This window comes from Megascapheus bottae, chromosome 32 (assembly GCF_031878675.1).
Source record: "Megascapheus bottae isolate mThoBot1 chromosome 32, mThoBot2.hap1, whole genome shotgun sequence".
NCBI lineage: Eukaryota > Metazoa > Chordata > Mammalia > Rodentia > Geomyidae > Megascapheus > Megascapheus bottae.
The window spans coordinates 8996203-9013381 of record NC_143540.1 but is presented as its reverse complement, the minus strand read 5'-3'; the positions used below and the strand labels follow the sequence as shown (position 1 = coordinate 9013381).

Here is a 17179-nt window from a genome sequence, read left to right as displayed (position 1 = left end):
CCAGGCTTTCCCGGAGGCCCGCCAGCCTTCCAGACGCAGGGTCACCCTGGCCTCAAGTCCAGCTGAGATTTAAAAATAGAGAGGGGGGGGGAAATATCAGCAAGGATTCAAAGGCCTCCCACATGACAAGAGGAGGACATTTCCCCACACCATGCAAGCCCAAAGAAGACAGAAATGTGCAAGAAATGACCTGCAGACGGGAGATGGGAGAGGCACCTGCACACTGGGGTGGGTTTTTTTTTTGGGGGGGGAGGGAGGGTTTCTTTCTCTCCAGATGGCATCCAGGGCCACAAGACAGGGCCTTCCCCTCCCCCAGCTGTGGCTCACCCAATGTCTCTTCAATCACAGAATCAATAAATGAGAGGAACTCCAGCTCCTAGATCTTTGGGCCACCATTACCTTCTCTTGTCTTCTTTACTATTATTATTATTATTATTTTTGTGTGAGTGGCCTAGTGGTAGAGGGCTCGCCTAGCATGCATGAAGCCCTGGGTTCGAGTCCTTGGTACCACATACACACAGAAAAAGCTTTGAGAAAACCTAAGGACAGTGCCCAGGCCCTGAGTCCAAGGCCCCACAGAGCCAACAACCCCCTGCTGGACCCCCAGAGCCTCCTTACCTGCTGTGGGTGGAGTTAGGGAGACAGGCAGGAGACATCAGGGTTCAGGAACAGACAAGACGCACAGGAAATATGGCCATTTCTCAGCCCCACCATTTGTAGGGGAAGAGTAAAAGCAATGGGCTGGAGGTGGGGGAGAGAGAGAGACAGAGACAGAGATTAAGAGAAGGAAAGGCAAAGGCAATCAGAGCAATCATGGCTTGCTAAAAGAGCTTGTCAAGTTGTATATGTGAGCACGTGTGTGTGTGTGTGTGTGTGTGTGTGTGTGCATTTCTTCACAATGATAAAAAGACTGAGCTCATACCTGTCATCTTAACTACTCAGAAGGCTGAGGTCTAGAGGATCGTGGTTCAAAGGCAAGCCTGGGCAAGAAATGGTTGATCTCTAGTTAACCACCACAATAAAGCCTGAAGTGGAGCTGTGGCTCGAGTGGTAGAGTGCTAGCCTTGAGTAAAAGAAGCTCAGGAGGGGCCGGGAGTTTGGCCTAGTGGTAGAGTGCTTGCCTAGCATGCATGAAGACCCAGGTTCAATTCCTTGGTACCACATACATTGAAAAAAGCTGGAAGTGGAGCTGTGGCTCAAGTGCTAGAGCTCTGTCCTTGAGAAAGTCCAAGGACAGTGCTCAGGCCCTGAGCTCAAGACCTAGGACTGGCCAAAAAAAAAAAAAAAAAAAAAAAGAAGCTCAGGAACAGCGCCCAGGACCTGAGTTCAAGGCCCAGGATCAGCACAAAATTTTTTTTTAATTAAAACAAAATCATAGTCCAACAAAGAAATACATGCTAAACTACCACTAGGTTTCAAATTATTTTAATCACTAAACACACAAACATATATTAACATTTAACTCTACCCAAATCAAATATGCTAAAATGATAACCTTCAATATAATTTAAGCAAGAAAAAATATTTTTACATATTTTGGAGATGTGTAACATCATTGTAAGTCCTTTCACGAAGCTTCTCTCCCTCTCTCTCTCCCTCTCTCTCTCTCTCTCTCCTTACTGAATCAATTTACTTGCTTCTAGTCTGATGGGAGCAGAAATTATGGCTCATCTTCAGAAATTCTCTCTAAATATCTGTTTAGAATTCTGTGGCTGCAGTCTGCTTGGGTGTTTTTTTTTTTCCCCTCAGATTTCACACCAGCTGCCCCAAGCCTTTGGTAAAAGAACTCATCTCCAGAATCCATTATCTGACACCCCCACACGCTGTCTGAACCCTAATAACTCTGAGAGTTTCAAATTGTCAGACTATTATCCAAAGTTGTATAGTTTTCCCAGAGATTTACCAAGTTTCTCCCCCACCTCCCGGTAAAAAAAAAATCATTTTTCCCCCAGACACCAACAAGCATTAAGTCGAGAAAACTGTAAGGATGAGCCAAAAACATCTCCCAATTTCACAGATGAATTATTTCCGGCTCCTGTAAAATCATGTTTATTTTTTTTTATTTACTTGCTAAAGAGAAATTAGTTCCAAGATGGGCAGAGGTTTGATAACAGATGACTGGATTTGGTATGTTGAACCTGATCATCCAAACCACCTCCAACATCACAGATTGTTCACGTTCTGTTGTTTTCTGACTGGCTCTTCAAGAGCAAGAAAAATCAATTTTTTATTTGATTTTACTCAGTCGTGGGACTTGAACTCAGGGCCTAGACTCTGTCCCTGAGCCTCTGTGCTCAAGGATAGAGCTCTACCCCTAGAGCCACAGCACCACTTCTCGCCTTTTCTGAGTAGTTTATTGGAGGCAAACAGTCTTACAGACTTTGCTGCCTGGGCTGGCTTTGAACTGTGATCCTCAGATCTTAGCCTCTTGAGTAGCTAGGATTACAGGCGTGAGCCACTGGTGTACAGCTTAGGAAGTCTCTGGATTACACACATGCACACGCACACACACGCACACACACACACCTAATATATAGTGTACAAAGACAATACACATACAATATACTTTACATATTATATATGCAATGTATGTACTTTATATATTGTATATATACTGTATAATGTTATATAGAGAGTAGTTATATATAATATGAATACACATGTATCCATATATGCACACACATATACACATATTTACCTAATATAAATATACACATAGTATAGGTAATTATACATATATGATATATGGCACATAATACATATTATATATAATTATGTGTTATGTACACTATAGTTATGTGTGTATAAATATACATATGCATATTATATGCACATTAATACATATATGTATGTATACACATTATATACACGTGTGTGTTATTTATATTATATACATATACTGTATATAATATAGTATATATAACATACTACATATATGTGAACATAATATACAATAGATAGTATACTTTACTGCCAATATGGTATTATATATAAAATATAGTAAATAATACACAAATATATGTACTATATAATATACTATAATATACATACCTACTATATCATAAACTATATATGATATATACATATAAGATTATTTGTATTTGGGGCCGGGTTTTTGGCCTAGTGGTTAAAGTGCTTGCCTAGCATGCACGAAGACCCAGGTTCGATTCCTTGGTACCACATATATAGAAAAAGCCGGAAGTGGTGCTGAGGCTCAAGTGGTAGAGCGTGGTAGAGCTCTAGCCTTGAGAAAGTCCAAGGACAGTGCTCAGGCCCTGAGCTCAAGCCCAGGACTGGCCAAAAAAAAAAAAAAAAGAGGGCCGGGAGTTTGGCCTAGTGGTTAAAGTGCTTGCCTAGCATGCATGAAGACCCGGGTTCGATTCCTCGGTACCACATACATAGAAACAAGCCAGAAGTGGTGCTGAGGCTCAAGTGGTAGAGCTCTAGCCTTGAGAAAGTCCAAGGACAGTGCTCAGGCCCTGAGCTCAAGCCCAGGACTGGCAAAAAAAAAAAAAAAGATTATTTGTATTTGTATTTTATTTTTTTGCCAGACCTAGGACTTGGACTCAGGGCCTGGGCGCTGGGCTCCTTTTGCTAAAGGCTGGAGTTCTACCATGCTGAGCGATGGCATTGGAGATAAGAGTCTCCCGGACTTTCCTGCCCCTGGCTGACTTTGAACCACGATCCTCTCAATCTCAGCCTCCTGACTTTGCTAGGAAGATCCACGTAGGCACACCACCAATGCCCAGCCTGGGATGACATTTGCTTTGTTGTTCTTTCTTTCTTTCTTTCTTTCTTTCTTTCTTTCTTTCTTTCTTCCTTCCTTCCTTCCTTCCTTCCTTCCTTCCTTCCTTCCTCTTCCCCCTTTGGCATAAATCCCTGTCATCCCACTGGAAAAGGAGTGGCTGGCTGTCTCTGGATCCATTTTTTGGTGGGGATCGTAGGAGCATGGGAGACGAATTTTGTCTCCCATCTCTCTGGTTTGTCATGTGACAGGAAAAGAAAAAAAGGAAGAAGGGAGAAGTCTGGTTGGTTTGTATATAGGGGTGCTCTGCTCCCCCCACAACCCCTCCCCAGATTGTACAAATGCAAAAGAAGGCAGGCCCACTTCTCTTCCCAATGCCTACTTCTCAGAAAACCCTGGGCCACACAGATACAGAAGTGTTCCAGGGCCTGAGGTGCAGAGAGAGTGAGAGAGAGACAGAGAGAGGCGCCATGTGTTGAGGTATCCAATGGGTTAGTGCCCCCCAAAGAGCCTGTAGGCCCCAAGGCAATGATTCCAAAGCTTATAAAGGCAAGGAAAAAGAAAACCACATCAAGGCAAGCTGTCCCACTTGGTTTTTAGGGGCAAGTGGAGAGACATTCAAGGAGCAGCAAGAATAAGTGTTCTCTAAAGCAAACCTTTTCCCTGGAGCTAGACACAGCGGGGCCACACCTGCAATTCAAAGGGTATCACCCCCACACAGCTGCACTTCAAAGAAACTCCTCCATCACCCCTAATCTTGGAACCCAATGAGAGCTCCCCCACACACATCCTACCCCCCACCACACACATACACCAGCATGCAGTGAAGATGCCAAGATGGCAGGGAGGAAACAAGATGACACCACTGGCATTCCAGTAGCCCTTGCTCCAGTGGCCATGAAAGCTTTCACGACAGCTAGCCTGGTGGGCCGTGCTGGGGTCATCTTGAATTCACTCATTCCTGACCCTGACACATGTCACCTGTGTTTCCCCAAAGAGCAGGTGGCAGGCAGCCCAAGCCTAGCTCATTCATGGCTTTTCTCATCTTTCAGGATAGTTGTTCCGTTGGAGTGTGTGTGTGTGTGTGTGTGTGTGTGTGTGTGTGTGTGTGTCCTGGGACTTGATCTCTGGGCTTGGGCACTGTCCCTGAGCTCTTTTTTGTTCAAGGCTATCGCTCTACCACTTGAGTCACAGCATGTCTTCTGGGCTTTTCTACATATGTGGCACTGAGGAATCAAACCCAGGGCTTCATGCATGTGAGGCAAGCACTCTACCACTAGGCCGCCTTCCCAGCTCTCCTACCTCCCCACCTCCCCACCTCTTGTGACTTTTTTTTTTTTGCCAGTCCTGGGCTTGAGCTCAGGGTCTGAGCACTGTCCTTGGACTTTCTCAAGGCTAGAGCTCTACCACTTGAGCCTCAGCACCACTTCCGGCTTTTTTCTATGTATGTGGTACCGAGGAATCGAACCTGGGTCTTTGTGCATGCTAGGCAAGCACTCTACCACTAGGCCAAACTCCCGGCCCCCCCCTGCTTAGTTCTTGGCCCACTGGATGTTGTTTTACATAATAAATTATCTTCCCATAGGTGTCTGGCTCACTGTTTTAGAAAGCCACTCTGGGTAAGGCCCCCTCGGGGCCTCGGGGATTCAGCATTTAGGCTCACTGCCTTTTTTTACCCCCCTGCTTCCTTGGCAGGTGCATGCAGAATTAATAAGATATTTTTGTCTCAATCAGAGATGATAAGATGATGGATTTTTCTTTGAATGGATTATGTGGTATAAAATAAGAAGCTGCTTGGTATTTTTATTTGTTGTGGAATAAAGGCTTTGAGAGCCAACCCTCATTGCTCCTCTCCTCCTCTCCCCTCCCTCCCTCTTCCTCTCGTCCCCTCCCCCTTCCCTCTCTGCATCTCTAAGGAAATTGGAAGTGACTGCCCTGTGCTGGCTGAACTCTCCAGGCCAGGAAACGGTTCTCCGATGCTCCAGAATTTTCTTTTCTTTTCTGTCTGTGGCAGGGCTTGAACTCAGGGCCCAGGCACTGTCCCTGAGCCTCTTTTGCTCAAAGCTAGTGCTTACTACTTGAGCCACAGTGCTATGCCCCAGGTTTTCTGAGTAGTTTATTGGAGATAAGAGTCTCTTGGATTTTTCTCATCCCAGGCTAGCTTTGAACCGGGATCCTCCAGATCTCAGCCTCCTGAAGAATTCAGATGACAGAAGAGCCTGGGTCCTGAGTTCAAGCCACAGCACCAGCACAAAACAAAATCAAATGAACAACAAGAAAACCCCTAAATGGTTGACCCTCTGGGATGTTTGAAGCTCCTGAAGCCTCTCTCAGTCTTCCTTCCTCATCTCTCTTCCTTCCTTTCCTTCTTTGCCCTCTCTCTCTCCTCTCAATCTTCTCTGTCTTGTCTCTTCCCTCCCCATCCCCCCCCTTTTTTTTTCGCCAGTCCTGGGCTTGAGCTCAGGGATTGAGCACTCCTCTTTGGACTTTCTCAAGGCTAGAGCCCTACCAACTGAGCCTCAGCACCACTTGTGGCTTTTTTCTAATTATGTGTTACCGAGGAATAGAACCCGGGTCTCCGTGCAAGCTAGGCAAGCATTCTACCACTAGGCCAAACTCCCGGCCCTTCTTCCTCATATCTTCTCTCTGTTTCTCTCCTATCTCTCCTCCCCCATCTCTGTCTTTGTCTGTCTCTGTCTTATGTCTGTATCTCTCTTTGTGTGTGTGTGTGTGTGTGTGTGTGTGTGTGTGTGTGTGTGTGTCTGTCTGTCTGTCTGTCTGTCTGTCTCTCTTCCCCAATCCCTGATAAATCTTCTCTGCTTCCCTCCAACTCCTGGGGCAGCCATGGGTGGTCAGGCATGAATGGTGGAGGAGTTCCATTCCATCTGAGAGTAATGAGGCCCTGGCTAAATGGGGGCCCCCAGCATGGAGTCTGGCTCCACCTCCCTTCAGGAATGTTCGATTTGAAGTAGGATGAGCCTGAACTTGCCAAATGCATCCCATCATGAAAACCAGTGTGGCTGTCTCCAGACACTGCCTGAGGCCAAGCAGACAGAGGGGATGATTTCTTTGGGGCAGGCAGTGGGGGGGGGCAGGCTCAGGAGCAGCAAGATGGCAGAGGAGAGAAGGTGGAGGGATTCAATTTCTGAGGCTAGATACTACTTGAGAGGCTGAGATCTGGGGATGGTGGTTCAAAGCCAGCCAGGGCAGAAAAGGCCATGAGACTCTTATCTCCAATAAACCATGCAGAAAAAGCCGGAAGTGGTGCTCTGGCTCAAGTGATAGAGAATATTTTTTACGTCTCTGAATGAACTATATGATCTTCATTTTCACCCTGTGCACACTTATAATAACTATGCAAGACAGGCAGTAGTCACTTTCCAGTCTTTAACGTGGAGTGACATATTTTTCTTTTTTAATTATTGGCTCTGTTCTGAGGACAATTTTAGTATATCGCATGGTGGATTTTTTTTTTTAGTCAAAATTATGCAGCGTGTAGCTGACTGATGTTCGAATTAAAATGGGGATGCAATGATACGATATGGCTGGGTTTCACCAGTCATAAATAAATAAATGCAGCTCCAATCCAAGTAGGCTTCCAGCTGGATGCCAATGGCTCACACTTGTCATCCCAGCTTTTCAGGAGACCGAGATCAGGAGGATCAGGGTTCAAGGCCAGCTTGGGCAGGAAAGCCCATGAGACTCTAATCTCTAATGACCTACTCAAAAAAAAAAAAAAAAGCCAGAAGCAGTGGTGTGGCTTTCAAGTGGTGGTAGCATGCTATTATAGCCTTGAGCAAAAGATGCTCTCAAGCAACTCATCCCAGACCCTGAGTTCAAGTCCCAGGACTGGTACCAAACAATAAAACATTGACCAAGCCCCACCCCTCCAACGTGAGAAGCAACTATACCTCCTGTGCTGACCTGCGCCCTCCTGTATCCTTAGGATGGCATCAGCAGGTCACCATGAGAGAAAGAGACAGAGAGAGAGAGAGAGAGAGAGAGAGACAGAGAGAGAGACAGAGAGAGAGACAGAGAGACAGAGAGAGAGAGAGAGAGAGCGCCTTCGAAGGCCATACTGGATTTTCCTTTCTGATCACAAAGTGTGTGATTTCACTGAATCTGACCTCTGAGTCCTTCCCAAATTCAGATTTCTCATAAAATAAAATAAAATAATTAAGGGGGAAAAAAAAAAAGAAGTGTGACCTATTTTTAAAAAATTCCTCTGGGGTAAAGAGTTGGGAAGATGTTACCTTGGCAACCGATGTGGGCTCTTTTCGGAGCCCTGCCCCGTTCTTCCTGGAGTCTAACCTACTTCCCATGTGCTGGAATTCAAAGCCCAAAGGACTTAGTTCCCTCCTTTTCCCCAAGGAAGGGAAGAGGCAGAAACAATTCTGTACAGCCAGGGTGGTGCTGGTGGCTCACGCGTAGTCATCCCTGCTACTCAGGAGGCACTGAGATGGAGAGGACTGAAGTTCAAAACCACCCAGGCAGGAAACTCCATGAGACTCTTATCTCCAGTGAACCACCAGAAAACCGAAAGTGGCACCATGGCTCAGGGGTAGGTCAGTAGTCTTGAACTGAAGAGCTCAGGGACAGCGCCAAGGCCCTGAGTTCAAGTCTCACCACTGACAAAAAAAAATAAAATAAAATCAGGGGATACTCATATTTGAAAGGGAGAAAAGAAAAGAGGGAAAAGAGAGAGGCTGAGAGAATAGAGAAGATGGGAGACCAAGGACCCTATGTCCCCCGCCACACCCCAGGAAGGAGGGGAGAGAGAAGAGGGAAAAAAGAGAGAGGCAGAAAATACAGGAAATAGACAGAAACCAAGGAGCCCATCCCCCCTCAACCCAAGAAGACAGAAAGGAGAATCAGAGATCTTGAGACAGAGAGAAGAGACAGAGGGGAGAGATTTTGCGACAGAGAAATGAGGAGAGAGAGAAACAGACAGAGAGAGAGAGAGAGAGAGAGAGAGAGAGAGAGAGAGAGAGAGAGAGAGAGCGAGAGAGAGCGAGCGTGCCTGGCAGCTCCCATCTTGTGTATAAGTGCACATGGACACACACACACACACACACACACACACACACAGGCCCCAAAGCTGCCTGGTCCTTTGAAGAGGAGACCCCATACTGTGTTTCATTTGGGGGGGGATTCTTCAATTCTCTTTCATTTTATCGAGCTGCCTTCCCTTCCCCCTCCCTACCCCATCTTCTTCCAGTTGGACAGGTTGTCTCGGGATTATTGGCTTCCTTTTTCTCATTGATTTTTTTTTTCTTTTTTTCTTTTTTTTCCCCAGACCTTTGTAGTAGAGAGAAGAATATATGGATGGGATAGAAAAAGGGAGAATGACAGACAGGGGCTGGGGTTGAGGTTCAGGGTGTCAGCAGCTCTCCCCCTGAAGGGAGAGCATTTGTGGGAGAACCTAGGATCTGGCCATACGTTAGAGTTTATTAAATAATAATAATTAATAATAAGCAAATAAAACGATGGCCACTCCATATCCGAGTTAGAAAAAGCCCAGCCAGGAGCTGTTGGCTCACACCTGTCATCCCAGTTCACTCCGGAGGCTGAGATCTGGAGTACTGTGGTTCAAAGCCAGCCCAGGCAGAAATGTCCATGAGACCCTCATCTCCAAGAAAGCACCAGCAAACCTGAAGTGGCACTGTGGCTCAAGTGGTAGAGCACCAGCCTTGAGCTGAAGAGCTCAGGGACAGCGCCCAGGCTGAATTCAAGTTTGGGGACCAGCACTCTTAGATAGACAGACAGAAGATAGATAGACGTGTGTGTGTGTGTGTGTGTGTGTGTGTGTGTGTGTGTGTGTAAATCTTCAGCTAAATCTCTTACTCAGCAAATACCTCCTTCCTTCCCTGAGGCTGGAACACCAGCTCAGAACCCAATCTTGAGAGGCGAAAACCCACAACCCTTACACTTGGTGGCATTTAGAGAAGCAGTAGGAGTGGGGTCTCAAGAGAAAAGCCATGTGAAGGGACCCTACATTTTTCATACATTTTTTGAGACATCACTCCTCTTAGAAACTGATGTTTGCTAGACAGTTACCCTTGGACGCTTCACCTCTTCTGATTCTGAACAAATGATGGGGAGAAATCAAACCCTTTCCATCCGTCAAGGGCTGGGCCTGGAGGAGCAGAAATCCAAATTAATTAATTAGCCATCTCTTGGACTTCAGAAATTAGGGGCCCTCCTCCCCGCCCCACACCCTCATCAACATGCCACAGATATACCCACACTGGGCAGTAAAAGAAGAAGGCTAATGAGGACAACGGATGAAAGGAACACAGCCAGAGAAGATCTTAATTATATCTTAATGGAGTCACATTTTTCCCTTGCACGCCGCGACTCAGCCCCAAAGTCAAAAAGAGAGCAGTGAGGCTTTTGGTGACCTTGTCCTGGCTCAAGGTCAATGCACTGTGGAGTCGTGTGTGTGTGTGTGTGTGTGTGTGTGTGTGTGTGTGTGTACACTTTGGTCCTGGGACTTGAACTCTGAGCACTGTCCTTGAGCCTGGTGGCTCCAGCTGGTGGCTCTAACCCACCTGAGCCACGCCTCCACCTCTGGCTCCACTCACTGGAGGTGAGTGGCTGGGGTCTGTCTCCAGTTGGCCTCCAACTGCGATCCTCTAGACTCAGCCTCCAGAGTAAGCCATGATGACCAGTGTAAGCCAGAGGTACCCAGTTAGGTCTATCTTTGTTTTCGGTACCTTTTTGCCAGTCATGGGGCTTGAACTCAGGGCCTGGGCTGTGTCCCTGAGTTTCTGTTGCTCAAGGCTAGCGCTCCACTACTTCAGCCAACAACACCACTTCTGTCTTTTTCTGTATATGTGGTGCTGAGGAATCGAACCCAGCACTTCATGCATGCTAGGTGAGTACTCTACCACTGAACCATGCTCCCAGCCCCTGTTTTTTTTTCAATGAGTATCTACTCATGGTGGAGCTAAGAATTCCACACTTATGGAAACCAAGGAGGAGAGACAGAAAGACAGAGACAGAGAGGGAGAGAGGAAAATGAGAAAACCCCAGTATCCATGGGTAGCTCACGCCTGTCATCCTAGCTATTCAAGAGGTTGAGATCTGAGGACCATGGTTCAAAGTCAGCCGGGGCAGGAAAGTCCATGAGACTCTGATCCCCAGTGAACCACCAAGAAAACCAGAAGTGGTGCTGTGAATCAAGGGAAAACCAGTACCCAAAGAGAACCAAAGCCACAGAGGCCAGAATGACCCAGGTACCAGGAAGCCAGGCAGGACAGGTGCATGAATCCTCTCACCATTCATACTTTGTTCCTGACAGGGGGGTAAAGGGTAAATGCTCCTTATCCAAGCCTCTGTGGCTGACTCAGCCCTTTTTTTTTTTTTTTCTTTAATGAGGGCTGCACCCAGGCTGTGGTGCCAGCTCACTGGCTTTTATAGCCTTGATCACAGCTCCTTCCAACTGCTGTACATGGCCACGTCTGCGTTTCTCAGCATCTGTGGCCGTGAACCTGGAGATCAAATCAGCCAGGCATTCGAGGAGCCACTGCAGAGGCAAGGAAGGCAGTTTGCTTTACCAGATAGCTTCCTTCCCTGACCCAAAAATGACACGGAGCAGAGTTCGGCATTCAGTTGCTCACAGCTCAGGGAAGAAATGGAAGCCCGGGATCTTCCATCTGGTCACCCAAAGGAATTATTCTCATCACGACCCCTTTTGGAAATGACAAGACACAGGTGGGAGAATGTCATCTCAGCTACTCAGGAGGCTGAAATCGAGAGGATTGCCATTCAAAGCCTACGCCATGGCAGGAAAATCGATGAGATTCTGATTGCCAAGTTAACCACTAAAAAGCCAGAAACGGGGGCCTAGAGTGCCAGCCTGGAGCAAAAAGCACAAGCAGAGACAGTGCCCAGGCTCCAGGACCAGCAAAAAAAACACCAAAACACAAAACAACAACAACAACAAAAAGATTTAATCCTGCCATGAACTATTTTAGGTGTTGCAATCATCATTTATTATTATTATTAATATTAATTTTTCCTTACCAATAAGGTTAAAACTGAGGGGAGAAATGTCTTGTCTGACGTCACTGGGTCAGAACTCAGGTGTCTTGACTGTGGAAATATTCATGGGGCCTAAGTTTCTGTATTTGACTCATCCTAGAATCTGAGATAGGATGGAGTTATTAAAAAAAAAAAAAGAGTTCAGGAAGCCAGGGTCAAATTCCAGAGGTTTAGACGGAGGAAGAGGGAGGGTTGGAGGGGAGAGGGAGAGAGAGAGAAAGAGAGTTTATTAGGTAAATGACACATCACACACAATGATTCAACCATGATAAAGAGGGAAATCCTGACATTCCCAATGACACAAACACACCTGAAGCGCCATTACACTGAAAGAAGTTAACCAGACACAGGAAACCAAATACCACATGTTCTCATGTGTACTCGGAAACTCACAAGAAAAAAAAAAAAAAAGAAACAGAGCTACCAAGGTGGCTCACGCCTGTCATCCTAGCTACTCAGGAGGCTGAGATCTGAGGATCCCGGTTCAAAGCCAGCCCAGGCAAGAAAGACCTTGAGAGACTGTCATCACCAGAAAAGCCACAAGTGGCGCTGGAGGTCTCAAGTGGTTAGAGGGGGCCAGCCTTGAGTGGAAAAAGCTTAGAAGATAAATGTGCCCAGGCTCTGAGTTCAAGCCCCATGACTGACCTAGGGAGGAGGAGGAGAGAGTGATTGGTCCAGATTCACGGGATGATTGAAGATTCAAGATGCCAAGATTCATAACATCGACCCAGGAAGGTGGGTGCTCTGTCCATACAAGGAGGGGCCTTCAACAGACAGCCAGTCACCAGCGACTGCCCTTAATGAGGGATAGTATTGAAAAATTGATAGGCCACTAGATCACACCAGCAGGGGTCTGCAGGCAAGCTGGACTAATGGCTGAGTTAGGCCCCCCAGAGGAAGGAAAAAAAATAAATAAATAAAAAAGAAGGAAGAAAAGCCCTCACAAAGGAAAAGAAATGCAAATGGACAAGACCCTGAATTAACTCCTGGTGCTGAGCCAGCCCAGTCTGCCTTTAACCCCTTCCTTGCTGGGACCAGGGGAGGAAAAAGCTTGAGGTTTGGTATCCACTCGACCCAGCAGAGACTTGGGACAAAAGGAAATTGGGTCCCCAGGGTGGAGAGGGCGATTAGGACTCCATCAATGCCTCTTCTCAATGCTCAAGCAGCTGAGATCTGGAGGGTGGAGGTTCAAAGCCAGCCCAGGCAGGAAAATCCAATCCCTGAGACTCTTATCTCCAATGAATCACCAGAAAACCAGAAGTGGTTCTGTGGCTCAAGTGGTAGAGCACCAGCCTCAGAGAAACAGCTAAGGGACAGGAGGCTGGGACAAGGTGGCCTAGTGGTAGAGTGCTTGCCTAGCATACACAGAAAAAAGTCAAAAGTGGTGCTGTGGACCAGGTGGTAGAGTGCTAGTCTTGAGCAAAAAGCAGCTCAGGGACAACGTCCAGGTCCTGAGTTCAAGCCCCAGGACTGGCAGAAGAAAACAAAACAGGAGAGGTTGTGCTATTGTGTTTTTCTTTGTTTTCTTGATTATATTCCCCCACACACAAACTCCAATCAAACAAAACAAGGAACAGTGGATTTGCTAGGATTCCTTTAAACCAGAAACAACCATCTTTGCTCTGAGAGACCAATAATTAGAAAACCTTTCTAGTAAACTGCTTTTCAGTGTGTGTGCATGTGTGCCAGTCCTGGGGCTTGAACTCAGGGTCCACACACTTCCTGGTAGCTTTTTTTTTTTTTTTTTTTTTTTGGCTAAAGGCTGATGCTCCACCATTTGAATCACAGCTCCAATTCTAGTCTTTGTGCTTATTGGCTGGGTGGAGATCCGGAATTTCCTGAACTTCCCTTCCCAGGCTAGGTTTGGACGGGCAATACTCAGAGCTCAGGCTCCTGAGTAGCTGGGACTGCAGGGGTGAGCCACCCTGCCTGGTAAAGCTCAGACGAATTCAGGGTCATATTCTAAGTGATAAAAGAAACAGTCATGGGACATGGCTCACCTTCACTGGGCCTCCTGTGGCAGGGGTGGGGGTGGGGGGAGGAGGAGGAAGAAGAGAAGGGGGAGGAGGGCTCAGCCTAGTGAGATCTAGACAGAAGCCAAAACTGAGGATTCTGAGCCACGAGCTCAAGCAAGACACCTTGAGCCACCTAGACCTGAATCCCAAAGAGGAGACATTCAGATAGATCTTAGAGGAAAGCAGTTCAGTTCCTACTGTGAAACTCATATGAATGACTGGATACTCTACTCGAATCTGACCCACATAGGATTTACAAATCTATATAATGCACATACATGGACATATGTGCATGCAAATACTTAAGTTCTCAGCAATCTCAGTATGGCCTAGGTTGGAGAATACATTTATTTTGGCCAGTCTTGGGGCTTGAACTCAGGGCCTGGGCACTGAGCTTCTTTTGCTCAAGGCTGGTGCTCTACCACCTGAGCCACAGCACGACTTCTGACTTTTTTGGGGAGGGGAAGAGGTAAAGAGATGAGCATCTCATGGAGGGGGCTTTTGTTTTTTGTCTAAAATAGGAAAGTTGTGGGTTGCCAGAAGGTAGGAAATGAATGAATAAATAAATGTAGACTTGTAGCCTGTGTGATTTAATTTTTCTTTTCTGGCTCAGCTCAGTGGGAACCGGCAGGCAGGCCATCTTGAAAGATGCTGAAAACTCAGACCAGAAAAGATAAAATAAAATTTAAAAGAAAAAAGTTTTGTCACCAGCTAAGAGGAAAAAAAAATCGGGAAGCAGTCTTGTTACGATTGAAAAAGACCCATGGTGATGGATCATTATTTCAAAAAGAAAAAAAATCATGTGAAAAGGAATAGTGATTCCTCTTGATGTATATAGTATGCCTTATTGTGGTTTTTACAAAATTGTGAACTTGTGTAATAGTATAATAGATATTGCTGGATTTCTGTTTATACATTTAAATTCAGAGATGTAATGTTTGTTTTATCAATTACAATCTGAATTTCTAAGAAGCATGTTGACTTTTGCAATAAAGACGCAATATGGAATGGTTCACAATTGGGGAAAAAAAGCCAAAAGATGGAAGTATTAAAATTCAAAAAAAAAATCGGAAAACTTATGAACCATTCCAAAAATTATAACAATCACCAAAAGAAAATGAAAAAGAAAATCCTTGGGTAAAGGAAGTTGCTGCGAACAATACAAGGGATGGAACTTGTCCTCCTGCTGAGATCCATCTCTCTAAGCCCAGGCTTGCTCATAGAGCCCCCGATCTATGCAAAAGAGGGATTTATTATTATTATTATCATCAATATTTGGTCAAGACTAAGGAATGTATTTCCAGGTCGTCAGATCTGCCAGCAGAGAGACATTCTCCAGTTGTCTGAGTCACACCAAAGAAAGGCTACATGCACACATACATAATAGCAGTAATGTTAATAACCCAGCTGGATGGCACTGGAGCCTCAGGCCTGTCATCCCAGCTACTCAGGAGGCTGAGGTTGGAAGGTTGGTGGTTCAAAGCCAGCCTGGTGAGCAAAGTCAGCAACGATTCCTTATCTCCAAAAAAACACCAAAAAAGCTGGAAGCGGAGCTGTGGCTCAAGAGGTAGAGGGCTAAGCAATGAGCATGAAAACTGAAGGAAAGTGCTTAGGCCATGCGTTCAAACCCCAGGACCAGCACCATTTACAACAGAAACAAAGCAAAACAACCCAAACCTATCACTATAATTTCTGTTTCCGATTGTCTTAAATTGAATTAAAACCACAAATGATGGGAATTATAACAGACATAGCAAATAAAGGAGAACTTGGGAGAAGTGGAGGGAAAGAGAGAGAAGAGAGAAGAGAAAAGAGGAGAGGAGAGAGGGGAGAGAGAGAGAGAGAGAGAGAGAGAGAGAGAGAGAGAGAGAGAGAGAGAGAGAGCGCGCGCGCGAGCGAGCGAGCGAGCTAGCTAGCTTGGTATCACATGACTTTCAGGCTGTGGAGACATAATGAGAAACACACCACATTTTTCCAGAACTGTCTTTCTAGTCTGGGTTCCCGCTGAGATAAAAGGTCACAAGAAGAAGAGGAGGGGGAGAGCAGAGGGAGGAGGATGGGGGGGGAGGAAAGGGAGGAGAAGGAAGAGGAGGGGGGAAGGAGAGGGGGAGGAGGAAGAGGAGAAGAGAAAGAGAAGAAGGGAAGGAGGGAGGGAAGGCAGCGAGGAAGAAGGGGAGAGGAGGAGGAAGAGGAGGAGGAGGAGGAAGAGAGGGGAGGGGGAGAAGGGAGAGGAGAAGAAAAGCAAAGGTCCTGGGGTGGGGATGGGGGGGTAGGCCCTGAGAAGACACTTTCACTGAATCATAGGTTTTATAGGAGCCAGTGTGTGTGTGTGTGTGTGTGTGTGTGTGTGTGTGTGTTTATGGGGGGGGGCAGAGATTTTTCTCTGCCAGAGGTGAACCTCAAACACACCCATTTAAAAACAAACCACCCGGGGCCGGGAGTTTGGCCTCGTGGTTAAAGTGCTTGCCTAGCATGCATGAAGACCCGGGTTCGATTCCTCGGTACCACATACATAGGAAAAAAGCCGGAAGTGGTGCTGAGGCTCAAGTGGTAGAGCTCTAGCCTTGAGAAAGTCCAAGGACAGTGCTCAGGCCCTGAGCTCAAGCCCAGGACTGGCAAAAAAAAAAAAAAAAACAAAACCACCCTGAGCCACATTCATCTCCCCCACCCCCACCCCTGCACCCCCAAAAACCAGGCACAGAGAGAAACTTGCTTCTCCCAGCCGGGGCCATGGAGGTGTGGTGACTGCCCCCTGCAGGCGTGGGCCGGCAGTGCAGCCCCAAGGGATAATACTATAATAGTCCAAAATTTTAAAGCCATCTCACTGAATTCATCCAGCTGCAAGATAAAGAGGTCAAGACTGTAGCACTCTAAGGCTGGCACTGGTGGCTCACACCTGTCATCCCAGCTACTCAGGAAGCTGAGATCTAGAGGATGGAAGTTCAAAGCCAGGCCTGACAAGAAAGTCTATGAGACTCTTATTTCCAGTGAACCAGCAAAAACAAAAAAGAAAAGTGAAGCTCTGGCTCAAATGCTAGGGGACCAAGCTTGAGTGAAAAAGCTAAGGGACAGCATCCAGGCCCTGAGTTCAAGCCCAGCACGGACAAGCACCTGTGTGCATGCACACACATATACACCCCAGAGCCAGACAAGGCAGAGCACTGACCTTCAAAATTTCAGAGCTGACAAGAACCTTCCAGATGATTCATGTTTTAGTCTGTTAGGAAGGCGCTCTGGTTTCTTGGCCCCTCCACAACATGTGGTGTTGGCAAGTTTAAGATTCTGTACTTTTGGCTGGGAATCCTAGCTACTCAGGAGGCTGAGATCTGAGGATGGTTTGAGGCCAGCCTGGGCAAGGGGAAAAAAAATTCCG

At 46.5% G+C, this 17179-nt stretch overlaps 1 long non-coding RNA gene across 1 annotated transcript; it reads right to left on the bottom strand.

Annotated features, from left to right (window-relative positions):
* On the bottom strand, window positions 1-17179 carry LOC150043249 (uncharacterized). Its single transcript, XR_016533482.1, has 4 exons — window positions 16973-17179; window positions 9803-9881; window positions 619-741; window positions 1-62 (listed from the first exon to the last, which is right to left on the bottom strand). It is a non-coding gene; the product is annotated as an uncharacterized LOC150043249 (long non-coding RNA).